Source organism: Rhea pennata, chromosome 4, assembly GCF_028389875.1.
Source record: "Rhea pennata isolate bPtePen1 chromosome 4, bPtePen1.pri, whole genome shotgun sequence".
In the NCBI taxonomy this organism is placed as follows: domain Eukaryota; kingdom Metazoa; phylum Chordata; class Aves; order Rheiformes; family Rheidae; genus Rhea; species Rhea pennata.
The window spans coordinates 52,759,040-52,776,086 of record NC_084666.1 but is presented as its reverse complement, the minus strand read 5'-3'; the positions used below and the strand labels follow the sequence as shown (position 1 = coordinate 52,776,086).

Genomic DNA, 17,047 nt, shown 5'->3' with positions numbered 1-17,047 from the left:
TTCACAGTAGAACACACAACTTGTAGTACAATACAGGATGCTGTAAAAGACCTTCAGGTTAAAGGGGAATTTTCTAAACTAAAAGTGATTCAAGCTTATCTAAGTATTACCACAATTGATTATGTTACTGTTATCCCAGACAGATGATGCTCTGATTTGTTTAGAAAACCTTCAGAAGGAGGTGCCCAAAGGAGATTATAAATAATAATTAGAACTTCAGAGTAAACTTGTGGTGTCCTTATGTTCTCTTCATCATTAAAACAGGCCAATATTCCAGTTTTCCAAGGCTTTTCCAATAGTTAGTGTAACGAATGGCAACTACATTTACCGTATGGCATGTGCAAAGAGCTTATATCAAGAATCATTACTGCTTGACTAGGGTCATCCTATAATTTAAAAAAAATAAAACCAAAAAAAACCCAAACATTCCCCTTCTCATGGGCAGTATCAGCTACACATCTGAACTTGAGGTCATATACAAGGACAGGCAGCAGGTAGGATGACTGCGACGCTCCTGCTATCAGCTGAGCTGCTCTAATTGGCATTGTAATTCCTATGGGACAAGGCCACCTAAGTAGCCCATATTTGTACAGCACCTAGCATCACGATTTGTGCTGAAAGCATACAGTACAAAGAATACATTGTAATAGTAATGACCTCCTAACTGAAGTTCTAAGTCAAATATATCAAAAATAAAGAAATGGATTGGAGAATGATCAATAATACTACTCATTATAGATAGATCTGAGAGTGTCGAAATCTAAATGGGTACTACTGTTTCTGGAGATAACAAATTCAAGAACTGCCTGTTTTCTATGTTAATCTCACTGGTTGATTAATGTTGGCTTTATCGGTCTGACGACATAAATTGAGTAGTCTTGTCAATTCTTAACAACTCCAGAGCAGCTGTAACTTTGATATGACAATTGTGATATCTACTTCTTAGTTCAGCACAAGTTGTGGCAATGAGTCGTAATAGTTTTCAAGTGTGTTTATTGATTTGATAAAAAATGCATAAAAGAAGCACACAGAATTACTTCTTTGTTTCCTCCTTTCAAAATCGCAACTGGGCCAGTAACTCTTAATACAAAGTTAATTTAGTCAAGATACTTGAGAACCACTTGGCTCTGTTTCCAAATTCCTCCCTTTGTCCTTTGCAAAGCTCTTTGAAGTGTTACTCTGCGAGGTGGATGTTGTAATGAGCCTATTTCTAAGAGGATCAAAGTAGCAGAGCTGCCCAAAGCAGCATCAAAGATACACAACAGAGAGCCCTTTAATGAGCAAGAGGGACATAACTGTCTCCTCCTCAAAATAAAAACCCTAAAACAGGATTTGGATTAAATATTTAAAATGGAAAATTATTTTATTTTGTCTAGAACTTACTAGCAGAAGGAAAAAACCTCACAGACAAGATTTTTCCAGCTGACTCTGCTAAAATTTAACACTGTCATTTGTTCGATGCTTCACTATCATTTAATGAAGTCCAGGTACCTGGGGCCTAAGTCAAATGTGGCAGGCGCAGGCAGGATAGCAGCAGCCCTGCACTCAAGCAGATTCCATTCCCAGGGATATGAAAATAGAAAGCAAACATACGGCAGGAAGCTGTGGCAAACGCTGCAGAGAGAAGACAGCTTGCATGAGAAACAGGGGGGAAGGGTGGGAGAAAAAAAAAGGAGTGGGAGGCAGGACTGGACATGTAAATTGTGTGCCAGGAAATGAATTCCTTATAACATTTCTTGCCAGAAGCTAAATTCTAGTAAATGTAAGTCTTCTTTTTCTCTTTCTTTCGTTCTTTCTGCAGTTCCTCTGAGGGTCAGGGAGGAAGAAGCAGGGACAGGAAAAGGGTCGATTCAGTGTTTACTTACTTGTTGCGTGACTAAAATGCTATATGATCCAGTTTTAACATTAGAAGGCATGTGACCCCATAAAAGTGATGAACAGAATAATATCCTGCTTCTCATTACCCACAGCTTTTCAACCAACTTTATTTGGCCACAGGGACCCCTCAATATGTTCTAGGGCTGAAATACCAGAAGAAATGTGTTTCTGTTCAGAGACTGGATGTACTTATTGCACTGCATTCAGTAATGAAATGAGGGGCTCATTTTGTTTAATTTGATAGCTATCTGTATAAATATTGGCTCTACTTAGGTTTGTGTTTGCTTAAGGAATCACCTACTGCATTTGTCAAGGCTGCAGAAATCTATGCCACTGACCTGTGCTTAGATTGCGGATAAAATGAGAAGACTTGTGTTTAAGGTTAAACCTGTATGTAGGTTTTTTCAAAACTGAGGCTTTAGCAGAAATGATCTGATAGAAAATTAAAAAATCTTGGTAGAAGAACTTTGGCTGCTGAGCAAAGCACACTTCTAACTTATGAGAAATCAATGATATGTGATGCAGAGAGCAAAATGACTAATGAAACTGGACACAAAGTAATTATATAGTACATTAACACGTATTAGGCATTAAGAATGAAAAGCAATCCAGACCTATTATTTTCCTTCCAAATCTGCACAATTTGGGGTCCCATATTTCCCCGCATGTGCAATGTCATGGACAAACCATACCCAGTTCCATAAAGAAATGAAGAATTTTGGGTGTAAAACCATTGGGCACTGCTGTAAGAAAGAAATATAGACCTTTTCTTTCCTAATAAATTGCAACATTGCATTGATTATGGAAGTTAGGATATACCGAACTTTGTTAAAGAATTTATTATTAAAAACAAAATAGTCAGAAATTAGCCTCTTAAATTAATCTACTAGGGACTTAAGAGGCCTATTTTCCAGAAAAAGGTGCTGAGAACCTGGATGTTTCCCTTGAAGGAAACCAGCTAGAAGGCACAGTTCCTAATTCCCTTCCTTTATAAGATAAAAATTAGAGCTGTTTCTAGAGTCCTGTTATACTAAGAAATGTAAATATTCACAGATACTTATATCATATTGAAATTACTAAAAATCACAAGACCTTCAGCACTTTTAAAAATTAATTAACTTCCTTTAGTTTATTTCTATATCAGGATTTGGGTACCTAACAACAATTTGGGAAATCTTGACCATTGCGACTTCACTGACATATTATATCTCCTAAAGTTACCTACTGTAAAAATATTTTATGTACTTGTATGTTGTAATGCTTACATTATAGGTTCACCACTTTTGAATTTTTCAAGATTTGATGCTACAAGTGAAAATAGAGATTTTTAACCTCCTTGTGCTTCCTTTATGTTCCCATTTCCTGTTCCTACATCTTTAACACTAAAATAATGTGTAAAAGAAAATCTTTACAATTTCAGGAAGATGTGAGATAACACATAAACACAGGAGCAATATGAAAAAGCAAATTTAGATTTTTGCACTCAGTTGGATTGGTGGCTAATTTTCACAAAAATCATCAAACATGGCTTTGAGTCACAGGAATTCACATGCTGAAGAGATACAAAGTCTACATCCTTCAGCTTTATGTAGTATGAAATATGTGTGAGTTGAAGTGATTGTCCAGAGATGACCCATTTCATGGTCAGTTCAACACAGTGTCTATTAATTTAAAAACAACAAGTGAAAACTCATTTCTCAGAATGACTTATTCTCTGAATGTTAGATTACTTTTTAGCACCATGATTTCTACTGATTTCTTCTCTTTCAGTACTGGGGACAACCCACATTACCCAGTGCTGGCAATGTCCTAATTCAGTAATAATAGTATTTACATAATAATGTTGTATTTTCCATGTGGGTGGAAAAAAACCCTAATGGTCTTTTGAGCACTCAGCTTGTATTCTAATGATCTATTTTCATTACCAACACAGATTAACTACCTTTAAAATTAGAACAACTTGATTTAATTTGGAAGCAAAGTTTTACCCAGCCTTTACAAACAATACCGACCTAACAGTGCTTGTTTAAATACTTCATGGTCTACCTGCAAGCTGGCTACATCTTGCTATTACAAATTTTGGGTATGAAATGAAAAGCATGTTTCAGTGTTAACCATTTGAGTAACTATGTCAAGTTCTGGCAGAGATCTTATCATACTACTCTCACAGGAAGTTACTGCATTAGTTTAGTTAGTGTACGTCTGAGCTATTTGCTGCAGTCTTGCTGATTTAATGCTGCTAAAATGAAGATGACAACATGTAGTAATAGGTGGTACATAAACTGCTCCATAAAATCTTCCACGCAATATAAAACCAACTTGCAATTTTCTAATGGATATTTCTCTAAATATAAGTTTTCAGTATCATTAGTCATAGCTTTCAAAGATTTCTCTGATAAACTAGGAGCCGCCTAGTCTCTCCCTAGAAACCATTGCTTGCACACACAGTCACTGAGAAACCTCTCCCCAAAAATTACCTTATGCTAGGCAAGACACAGAACAGTTCCAATATAGTCAAAAATGCAGTGAACATTTACCTGGAGCCTGCAGGACAGTCCAGTTACAATGAGGATTGTCAGCAACTTCCTCTAAAAAAGCTTAACAGAATAATTACCACAGGCTGCAAATTTATCAGATTATATTTACAAATCAAAAATGCCTATCTTCCTTCAAATATCCCATGCTTGAAAAATTTTACTGCCACTACAGTTATTGATAGGACATAATTTTCATAAAGTGATGGGGCACCTAATTATGATATTTGAATGAATCTTATATAATCCTGTCCTCATTGTCAAAACAAGCTATGAATGATAAGCAGCTGGAAAACAACGTGCGTTGGCACTTCTATGCTACCTAGAACAAGAAACAAGATGTCTGAGTAGAGCAGTTCTTGCCTAATATCAAGTATTTTCCAAAACTCTGTACTCAATGAAAATTAAAATGGATTACATACTCATATGCACTGACAAATATTAGTTCAGATCCCCTGGCCTCAAGGACTTTATGCAGCTGCAGTACCTGAAGCATATTATCTTCAATATTAAATCACCCTCTTTTAAAAATAAGGCACAACTACTCACATTCAAATACTATTGCCACCGGTTTCTAACAGAGATTCTCAAGCCAGCCATACTGGAAATGCTATGGGGGCCTCTGACATGTTTTTTTTTTTCATTGATATAGTCTACTTGCCTTTAAAGCACTGGGTATTTTGCTCCCTCCCCTCTGCCTTTAAGAAAAGCGAAGTTTTACCACATTGCCCAAATTTAATATTGAGGCAGTAATTAACAGAAACAAGGAAATCCCTTATAAGGATTTATCAATTGTTTTCATACTTTTGATCTATACTGAATCCTCATGAAATTCAGCCTGTTAAATAACCTGCTTGACCTTGTTTAAAATATTAATTTTCACTTGTGGGTAAAAGTTGTTGACCATATGATATTGTACAAACCATTTACTTAGAATATTGCAAGGTGCTAAGCATTTTGGCTCTCTTTAGTTAAACTCATAAACACTTAATTTTAAGATTGTTTGATCACACTTGGCATTCTTGACAGGATTAAGCTCATATCTATAGCTGCTACCCTTTTAAATAAATTGTAAATCTGTCAATCCGAATTATCATAAACTATACTAAAGTTAATTTTGAACGTATAATGCAGACCTATTTGGTCAAATTCTGTGATTCCATAAATCATTTAAAAATTGTTTTAATGATGTGTTTTATTCAATAATTTACTTTACAATCTAAGACTCTGACTTAAATATATGGTAAGAAGCGTATTTCACATCAGTTGGTATTTTACACTTCCAGTTTACAACCTAGGGACAGTAGATTAAGGATTGGACAAATTCATAGTCAACAGGTCATCAAATGGACTCGAAGGACTAGGCAGGGATGCACCCCGTTCTCTGAGACATTTCTGGGTGCTGGGGAGTCAAGAAGACTAGAAGACGACTGTGCTGAAAATGCACAGGCTCACAGTCCTTCCCTATGCCAATACCAGAGGCAGAGCACTAGGATAGATGGGCCACTTGTCTGGGGCAGCAGAACACTTTTTTCCTTCTCAAATTAAAAAAAAAAAAAAAAAAAAAAAAAAAAAAGGTGAGTAAGAGAAATAAGCAAAAAGAAAAAAAAAGCATTACTCAGCTATCCATCCCTTTGTTGTAAAATTATCTTTCTCTTCCTACTGTAATAACAGCTAAAGAAGAAGAATACTGAAAAAAATATGCTTGTGACTAACAATGTTTTATAATACGACGTCCGATTTTAGCCCAGATACTGCTTGCTTTCTTTTCAAAAAGAAGCAGCATGTGTTAAGTGGATTAGTAACTGCAGTGTCTTTTCACTTAACAAAGAGAAAAAATGCAACAACAAACAAGCAAGACAATAGTTTTTTTGTGACCACCACCGTTTCACGAAAATATTATTTTATTATTTTCCTTCCTTTTGTTCATTTGCATATTTATTTGCAGAAGGTGAAATATAACTATATAGATCATTTAAACTCTGAAAGATATGAAACTTGGATGACTCAATGGAAAATTCTCAGAAATAATCTTGATGAAGTGGTTTTATTAATCTCATTCTACTTTTCTCAAGGGCTGACATATGCATAAAAGGGGAACATGATCCCTTGCACATGTTCTCCATGAGGACCGCGTGTAGCACAATCATTAACTTAAAACAAGCTTTGCTGACTTTTGCTCAAAGGCATTGCTGAATCCAAGCCAAAAGAATTCAGACTGGCATTTCTCCATCTACTCTGATCAGTGAATGGGATAAAAAGACAATCCTCTTTCACTGCACCAAGTATTACAGGGTTTCAATGGACCTACGTGATCTGTCCCAACACTTCCGCTCTGCAGTGTGGGACAAATTTGAAAGCTGACCTTCCTTTCCTGTGCTTCTGCACGCTGAGCTACCCGCAAGGGCAGACACAGGGACAGATGAGAAGGCTAGACAGCTGGGACTCTGCATCACTAGACCCTGCCAACACTTTGAGATCCTACTGCCACACTTCGGGGAGTCCCCTTTTGTTGGTCCCTCAGAGAGGAAATGACACTGCAGCGAGCCCATACACAACGTGCGCTGTGTATGTGTGAAAGGGCCTTAATTCCCTGCCGCGGTGAATGGAAATTGCAGGGTGGTGACATGAGCTCCCAGAATAACAAGGCCAACTGAAGCTTATCTGTGAGGACAGCAGCTCTACTGGAGTCTTCTTTATCGAGTTGAGAGACGACACAAGCCCCCTTTCCACAAAGGCATCAGGCTTTGCTCTAGTGCCGCCTCAGCTACTGCTACGATCTCCGAGGGTTATGCCTCCTATTTTTAATTTGGCTGGTTTCCTTGTTTGTCAGTTCTACCATATGGTCGTAAACCTTGACAGAGAAGATCCATGTCTAGACTGAAAAAAACGAAACATATGGAATACTATTCCAGGAGCTGGAGTTAAAAACATCAAAAGTTTCACCATGATTACTGCTTTGAGCTGCTAGAGAAAACCAGCTGCAATGATTAATGATATCAACTACCTTGTCTGTTTCGGGGAACAGAAAATCCTCTTTACAGTAGTTTTTTCAGCAAGAAAATTTTTAACTTGTTGATTGAAAAGCAATCAGTCAATTACAAGAGATCACCTCAGGTCAAATCAAAGCAAAGAGTTGATTTTTCAGAAAAATATTTGGTTTTGAGTCAGTTCAACTTCTTTCAATAGCCATCTGAGTTTCTCACAGTGTCTCACTGGAAGTGCAGGCTGGATTTTTCTCCTTTGAGCTATTCTGCCATGCCTGATATATCTCCCAAATGTTTTAACATCCCCCTTCTAGTTAAACCTCAGCAGTGAGCTATAGGAGTAAATATGTATGTGGTAAATAGACTAAAGAGAGAGCTTAGCCCCCTGGAAGTGATAAATATTTTGTAAGAAAAGAAGAATAATTATACCAGGTCAGATATATATTTGTGGTTTTAACAGTAGTCAATAGAAGAGGCAGGGAGAAACAAGAAAATTAGGGGCTATTTGCTTCTTCTAACATGTTGTCCCAGCTTCCAAAAATAGGTCATTTCTAGGACTTCCTGAGCGAGAGACTACATCCAAGCTGCTGTAAGAACCATTTCATCCTTCTTGAAATGAATATTTTAGTCCATTTTTAAACACATTTATGCTTTTGGCCTTCAGAACTTTCTGCAGCAATGAGCGCTTCAATTTAATTATGCATTGTATGAAAAAAAGACTTTCCTTGATTCATTTTAAAATTTTTATTTTAAGTTGGTATTGGGTGGCTTCCAGTTCTTTCACAAGGAGAAACAGTGAATAACAACTCCCTTGCTACCATGCCAACCATCGTTTTCCAAACTTGTACCATACCCCTTCTCATTGCCCCTTCTCCATTTCCATTCATTCTCTCTTCCCGTGCAAACATTTCATATGTTTGATCTCCCTTGTGCTCTTCCACGACTCTGGAATTACAGTTCCCAGGATTCTCCTCAAGCAGTTCAGGAGTGGAGAAATAATGTCCAATTAATTTAAAACAGAACTTCTCAAAATTTCCAAATCATACTTTTCATCCCCTTTCTATGTGTATTTTAGTAATGTTCAACATAGGTATGAAAAGAGTTACAAAAACTTAACAAATTTTCAGGGAATAAGAATTATGATTTCAACCGGTTTTATCAGAAGTTTTCCAAAATGATCTTGTGCAATTTGTCCTTCTACCTATCTTATGCAGATGCATATTGTCGTCAATTTACTACAAAATCCAAGCGATCTCTGCAAGCAACTCCCTTAACCGAGGTGCCTACGTATTATTTTCCTTTGGGTTTCAACTTGAAATATTGTGTCACCAACTCTGGAAATCCAGTTGACTACCAGCTGGCAAGAAACAGGTTTCCTTTTGAAGCTGAATGAAGTACAAGGCAGTAGAAATATTAAGAAGTAAGTTGGATTTGGTTTTAATATCCCTTTTTAATAGAATAGGGTCACCTTGGCAAAACAAGGTAATGACCTGCAAGCCTAAACTAACTCCATTGCTTCTAGCGGATTCGCCCTGGTTTAACGGGGAGAAGGGCCTGTGCTCTGATGTCCTCCTTGAAACACTGCTCTCAACGCCACGCTGTGGGCGGATGTTTTCCGGAAACTTCTAACGCTGTCAGACTAACGCGCGACAGCTACGCACACATGGTTCAGCAGGGAGATTTTCTTCTCAAAAAAAATGCGAGACTGCACACTGACGTGAAGGTGCTGAAGTCCAGCGCTGAGGCACCGGGGCCGTAACTCATTCTCGGGTAGCGTTACTAAGATAACAAAACCGCGCAGGCTGTTTTTCCAGCCCCGCGTTTGGAGAAGAAGCAGAGCGCGGCTGTCAGGCGAGCGGCCGGCTCTGCGCAAGGTCTCCCGTCCTGCCACGTCCCCCTCTCGCCCCCGGCCGCAGTCGCTCGCCCCTTTCGCTCTGAAAATAAATCAGCCTCGCCTGCCACGGTTTGATTTCTGTCTTGCTCTCCGCCTCCGGCCGCGGGTGCCGCGCTCTCTTTGAAAGCCGCCGTCCACCGCACCATATGGCAGCTGAGGGAAGGGCGCAGCAACGCCGCGGCTCCGCACAAAAGCGGCCGCGGGATCAACGCGCCTCATGAATGCATGAGACACGGTCATGTATAGCGAAGCGCCTCGGGCCCGAGCGGCGAGGGCTAAAGAGGAGGCTGAGAGGCGCCGCCACGGCCTCGGCGCGCAGAAAGGCGGCGGCCCTCTCGGCAGCCTTCCCCCCCAAATCCTATTAGCTCCGTTAAGGACGCGAGACACAAAGTCTGGCAGAACAGGACGCGCTGTTAGGCCGCTTGATTTACTCCCTATCGCTGTTTTTGAGAGATGATCGTGTTACTAAAAGAGAAGATAGAGCTGGCTTTCATACCGCACCTAGGAGTAAACAGGCAAGCCCTATCGCGCGGAGGAGCGCGCGCCCTACTCCACGTGCGCCGGCACGCTTACCGCAAACCGAACGCTGCCGGCAGAAACCTGGAAACCGTTGGCAGCGTAGTATCTACTGACGGGTTTATTTTACCAAACCACTCTCTCAACCTGCTGCTGATAGAGACAAAGGACTTTGAGGCTGGAAAACTAAGCTAGACCTAATATCACGTGTGCACATTCAGCTGCTGTAGAGGAATTACACATTATTCTTAAATAAGAGAGAAATGCAAACTAGCACCTAGAAACACAAAACATGTGTTTCTCCCTGCTCTGGTTTCCCTTTCTCCTTTCCTGTATGTGAAGCGTTTGGTATGCTTTAGTCCTTTGAAATGTGTACGAAATACCATCTTTATGCATAAAGTTAACACAGTTCTAGAAAATATATACACCTGAAATAAAACATTTTTTATGAACGTCTCTCCACCTCAAGAGGAAGGGAAAAGCCGTCATGCTTGTGCAGCAGAATGCGACAGTACATGCGTACAAATAACCACATTACTGAACTTAAGCCCAGAACATGGTGCTGCTTTTACTTCAGTAGAACGAAGTGCTAGTTAAACCATTAAACCAGAACTGCATTACTGCTGCCGGCTCTCCCCCTGAAAGGCCTCAAAAATCACAAAACGCTGTGTCCCTGGGGTTATTTAAAGGAACCTGGGCAAGCTTCCAAATGCTGGTATATGTGACCTTTACAAAGTATTCAACAATAACAGTTCCCCATGAAATAAATCAATGAACATGTGTATAGCAACTCAGCAACGGCATGAAAGTTTCAAGACGAAATGGTATCAACACGGTTGAATCATGTCCCTACAATCAGTCTGGAAGATTTTACTGACAGCATAGCACATATAATTATATAAAATATGTTTACAGCATCTCACTACAAGTCTCCCTTCTTGGAATGCTTTTAATGTAAAGCTATTGAACAGCATTACATACAGATGTATACATTAAAGCCACTGTTTATGAGCCTGTAATGATTCACAGACAACTGAAAAAGAATTAGTTTCAAAAATAAACCACAATTAATTCAGAAGTGTAAAAATTGCATTTGAAAGGGTTTTGATGGTCTCTTTTTATAAAAGAACTCTACCATACATAGGAAAAAAACTATTGTAAATGCTGCTCAGGAATGCCTCTGCAATGGCTCCGGAGAAGTAAACGACAAAAAAAGTGCACGATATTTGTTAGACTTAATAAAACTTGAATGCCACTGGGTTTTTTTAAATCCTAACAGCTAGCCTTTAAGCTCTCATCTGCCAGCCTGACTTGCGCAGAGTCCCCCCTCGGAGGGAGCAGAAAGCGGGAACAAAGCGGCTATTCAGGCTCGCCCATTCATCGCAGCCACATCTGTTTACATGGCCTGTGCCCACTTCTGAAAGGGCTCGTCCTCCCACCTCCATTCCATCTCGTATGGCCTTGAATGGCTGGCGGTCTGGAAGCTTTTCTTCTGGAAATCTGCAGTTTCAAATTTATTTTATGAGACCAAAGCTGAAAGACAGCCTAACAATAACATTTGCCCGTTTCTATAGTCTGGCTTCAATTTTATTGTAATCTCAGAACAGCTCTAAAAGTTGTTCCAAACTACCCAGTTTCAAAGTAAGTCTAACGTAGGATATTGCCACTGAACTTGTGGGGTTCAATTTTGCATACATTTCTTTAATTACATACATTTCTAAGGATTTTTTTCTTCTACAAATTATTTTATGGTTCAAATATTTTCCATAGAGCAATGACAGTACCCACAGAAGGAATAAAAAGTATTTTTTTCCAAAAAGTATTCTTGCCTTATGTACTGCCATATTTAGAGCTCATAGCTTTACATTCTGCACTATACTAAACAGTTTATGTAGAAATATTGCAACTACAACAAATTTCAATGTATTTAAACTCCAATTCTGCAACTTTCACACTAAGCATTACCTTGCACCTCAGCAGACACTTCACAAACCAGCTCATTTACGGAAATTTAAAATGGCTGGAGACAGATAGACTGACCCCATGTTTTTATTCCAATCAAAACTTCAACTGATATGAAAATGGTGTGTGGCTTTCAGAGACTGAGAAACCCGTGTTAACCAGTGAAAGTTAGAGATGTTTAGCACCTACTGGCTTACAGCTGAAAAGTTTCTGCGTGCCAGTGTGCGAAACAGTTTTGTATAATAACATGTAAATGTAAAGGAAACCTTGTGAATTCAATTTCAGCATGATTTGTCTCCGTTGATTAATGGCATTTAGTGAACTTACAGAAAAGTTGCCCGAATAAAGAATAAAATAAAGAGCTTCATATGTCTGCCACAGCCATTCCAGTAATTATACCATAACAGCTGAAAAATCTGCAAAGACTAGGAAGAGACCAGCACAGATGTAAATGGTGGTTCTCAGGTGAACGACCGTGAACTTGTGCACTGCTTAGTGAATTGCTGTGCAGACCTTGTTGATCATACAGTTTGTACTGTATTGCCTCGAGTCCAGCTGCCAAACTGCATTCAGGATCAATTAACACTATATTACGTATTTTCCTGATGGTACCCTTTCATACACACTAGCTGTCATGATTATATTATGGTCCTGCAAGTAAAACGATATGAGCAAAAATTCACTTAGTCTTGAACTTGCTTGCTGATGGCTGTTGCTTTGTTTTGAACTCCTCTTCCATTAAGCTATTTAATCTAATGATTTCTTTATGCACAAAGCAACAATTTATTGAAAGGTCTTGGTAAAGCTAGGAAAAGTTATAAAAGGTGAGCATTCTTTCTTTCTCCTTTTTTATGTAATATAAAAGGGATGGTGTGCATATATTTTTCTTCACGTTCACACAAGGTACAAGAAAAGAGACGGTCCTTGACTCCATAAAATGTGCGCTGTGGTTAAATAAGGAGGGACTGACAGTGTTCCCTAGGATTGTACAGATTTGCTAACATATGCCCATTCCAGTTGCCTATTCCACCTCAGCATGTGCAATCAAATGCCACATAAGTCAATGTGAAATAAAGAAAGGAGGCCATGCATGGCATAAAGTTGCATGCTTAGTTGTACGCTTAGTTCGTGACATGAGCCAGCCAATACATACTTAAATCTCAAACTCTGTCCTTTGCCTGCACCGTTGTACCCAAATATCACAGCACAGCTAGCAAAGAAGTATTGTTAGCTGATATTTATCATTAAGGAGAAGAACAGCACGTACTAGGACAGATCAAACCACGTGTGAAATCACAAGCAACATGAATCCACTCTGAATATATGGAGTCCCTAAGAGCATTACGGCCTTACTACAACATTCTTAAGGTAAACTCCTGACCTAAGAACTCACTAAGTCTCCAGAAGTTTTGCCAGTGCCTTCAGTAGGGTCAAAGTTTACAACAGAAACTTTGAAATAATATTAAGTGTCTGTCTGCACATAAAAGAAAAAAATAAATATTTTAGCATCTGCAATCTAAGTCACGAACTATACTGCATCTGCCTGCAAATATAAGCATCAGAAGGCAAGTAACCAAGCAAAAGGAAAAAAGTGGAGTTTTATCAAAGCTGTAGAATAAAATGAGGTCATTAAACTCAACTAGCTTTTTTTTCTTCTGCATTTATGTTGCATAGAGGCTAAAACATTACTTTTATTGAAGAAAAGGGAGAGAAGAATTTGAGTTTATAGCTAAAAGTCAGCAGAGTCTAACTAAACTGAAATTCCAAGCTGCACGCACATTTTTGGAATTAAAAAGCACCACACAAGAATAAATGGTACAGTATTATGAATGAGATTAACATACAGGCCTTTTAAAATTTTATATATGTGTGTGTGTGTGTATATATAAGTATACATATATAATATATATGATACATAAATATATATATATAATCAATGCAATTAATTTAAATATAAAATATTACCAATTGATTTAATTATTTTTGTCATGCTCTTGAAACATCGCAAGTCTTTTGCTCTCAAGACAAAAATTCTTCCATCTACTAAACAAGCACTGCACACACGGGGGAAACAAACACGTTTTCCCCACCATTTCCTCATGCAATGACTGAAAAAGTTATTTGTAGTAGTATATGGTCTAGTAATAATTCTTATAGGGTTTTCATTTACTAACAGCCATGATTGTACTTTCATGGTATTGGTATGAAAATACAGTAAGACTAGAAGCAGACCTCAAGAAAGCACTTCCAACCATGCATTCTGTGTACTGAAAATGAAGAATCAGATCTGCTATGCATGCTCACAGATTTATGTTTTACATATAACCCTTTTCTTCTAATGACAGTAAAAAAATGTGAGAATTTTTAAAAAGGGAAAGATTAGACTTCAGAATGGTATTTCATTTTGTGTTGTGCAAAATGATCATAAACATAATGATGTCTTTTAAAAGAGCCTGAAAATAAGCTGAAACTTTTCAGTCAAACAGAAAATTTCATTTAACCCAAATAAATGTGTCACTTCATCAACAAAGAAATATTCATGCAGCTCTAACACATAATTCTTTTTACAGAGATAACGCGATCAGATAGTGACAACTTTTACCATGCTGCCTATTGTAGATAAAGATGCTTTATGCTATGTCTGGCTGGGTGCTTACGTTACTTATTTGGATGTTTGGACCTGTTGCTTAAGGGGAGGGAACAGAAGAGGAAGGTGAAAGACTGCATAGCATTGCTAATCCCTTGAGCCATCTGGTCACTTGAGGCCACGCTTTAAATTATGCTTATATTGAAAACCTATTCCTTTCATTCAATTCCCTGGCATGAATCAATTTACCATTGGCTTTTTTGCTGTAGTAGGATTTCTTACAGTTGGATCACGTTGAGAATCAATTGTCTTTTGATGCCACGGTAAATACACATTCTAGAAAGAGATTTATTTTTATTCATTTCCTCTCCTTCTCTACAACTTGTGATTTGTGATTTGTAAAAATTGTTGATACATTTTTACAAAACTGAGTTCAAAACAGCTTTGTCCTTAGCAATGAGGAAAATAACTAATTCCAGGACCATTTCTGTGTAATCTGGCAGAGTTTTATTAGATGACACAGATGCTGAAATAGCAGTGTTATGCAGGACTGGGAAGAACTGTTCCTAGATATCATCTTATAATCCTGCTATCAAAGAGGTAGCATTTGCATGTTTAATTATCTAAGAGCCAATCTATGCCTACACTTGTATGCCATAAGCCTCACAAATCTGATAAAGTTGCATCCATATCATATAGCATACTGCACATTAAGCCTGTCCAAAAGGTTGGTGATTTGCTGGAGCATACACAAATTATTGACACATGCAGTTCTATATGAAGTCAAATCAACCGCATCTCTGCCATGAAGCAGCAGTGAAACTTCATAGCTATTTGATTTCATTCATTTTCCTACATTCTTGACAAAATTACTGCTCAGGACTTTGTGGCTAACCTTCAATAATGTGCAGTCTTTTCTGCTATTTCAGGTTTCAGGCATAGGATTATTTTTTATATTGTGCTCCCTGAGGTAGCTGCAAAGCAATTTTATCATCAAATGTGCTGGTTCTGTGCACTCAAAGTGAAATCATGTTCTGCTACCTGCTCCTTCCATATATTAATTAATTTCTCACAGCACTTCTGTGGCTAGATAGCAGCTCTGATTTGTGAACCCTTCTTTCTTGAATAACCTTCCTTTAAAAACGAATTCTCCCCTTCACTGTTAAATCTATTTTTGAATAGGAAAATGAAGAGAAAACACTATAAAGCACAGCACAGCAACAGCACAGGTAGGAAAAGGCAGATCACAACATTTGAGAAATTAGCAGACTCTGGAAGACCTCTGGAAGTTACAAGTCTGAGTCATTTATAAAAGCGAGCCAAAGAGAAGAATGGTCTTTTAGGTAACACACTTGAGCTTTTATCCACTGTTTTAGTTTCTGGTCATTCCAGCTTTCACACAGCACGATTAGAAAGGTGCAATTATACGTGCGCTGACTATCCAACACATGTACATGATAAAACAGACTAAAGCTCTGGCTTAATCGTTTAGGTGTGAACCAGTCAATGCATCAAATTTGATCTCTCAAGACATAAAATTTGACCATTTTGGCATGAAAGAGAAAACAAAGGATACATCATTTGATTAAAAATGGCAAGTTAAAATATACCACCATTTGCCAACTCATGTTGTAAATACTGTGTGCTTGTGTTTGTCTGTCTGTCTCACCCTGGTTCTGCCAAACTATCACCTGAAAACTAAGTAGAGAACATCCCACTGATTAGCCAACAACAGCCTATTGTAATATATTTGTTGGAAGTAACAGCCTGAAACAAACTCTTTTTTTTTACGTTACTACATATTTCTGCAACAAATACAAACTAGAAATTATTATTCAATAGTTTGTACTGCAGTAGTTCCAAGAGCCAAAAATGGTGTGCCCCAGTAAAGGTGGAACACCATTCCGGTGAAGGCTATAAGAGCAAGTGATTAGATACCAATGAGATCTACAAAGCTTTTAGGCTCTGAGATATTTAATCAATTTGACAACCCTAAATTAATACTTAGGATTCATTATTACATCTAGTCCCAGCACCTAAACAGGGCCTATTCAACTGAGGTCCTCTAGTACATCCAGCTTTGGTATGTGTTAAATCTTGTTCAGGTCTCTAGTGCAGACAATAGAAAACAAATTCCCACTGAACTAGGGTGAAATAGCAAGTCCCAGCTGAAGAACAGGATAGTCTCTGGATCGAATAGTGAAATTAGCTGTATTTCTACTAAAATATCTGCTATTGGGATAGCTATGCTCCATATAAAATTGCCTTTATCTCATAAAACCACAAATCCTGCCATCCTCTCTATTATTGATTGTAAAAATCAACTAAATTTAAAAAGTTGGAGGGTGTGCAAAACATATTTCCACCATCAGTGTTTTACGGCTCCATGAGCAAAATATGTCAATCTAAATGGGACAGAACAATAATAAGGTAAAGATTATTGGAGAACATAAAACACTCAAGAAAATGCTCACTTTATAAAGCATACATGAGCCACTAGCTGACAAGAGCTGAGGCCAAAAAAAAAAAAAAATCCCTCTCTTGTTGGCTAGTTATTTGGTTGTTGATTGTGCTGCCCTGTCCTCTGAAGCATCTGGAACTAGCCATTACCAGTGATCTAATACAGGACCAGATGGTCAGTTGGTTTGACTCATTACAATGGTATGACTGCTGAAATTTTTTTTTTTTT

The 17,047-nt window shown here is 38.2% G+C and overlaps 1 long non-coding RNA gene across 1 annotated transcript; it reads left to right on the top strand.

Moving 5' to 3' along the window:
- The first annotated feature begins 1,689 nt into the window (after nucleotides 1–1,689).
- LOC134139505 (uncharacterized) lies at nucleotides 1,690–9,982 on the top strand. Its single transcript, XR_009958184.1, has 3 exons — nucleotides 1,690–1,762; nucleotides 8,614–8,819; nucleotides 8,922–9,982. It is a non-coding gene; the product is annotated as an uncharacterized LOC134139505 (long non-coding RNA).
- The last annotated feature ends 7,065 nt before the right edge of the window (nucleotides 9,983–17,047 follow it).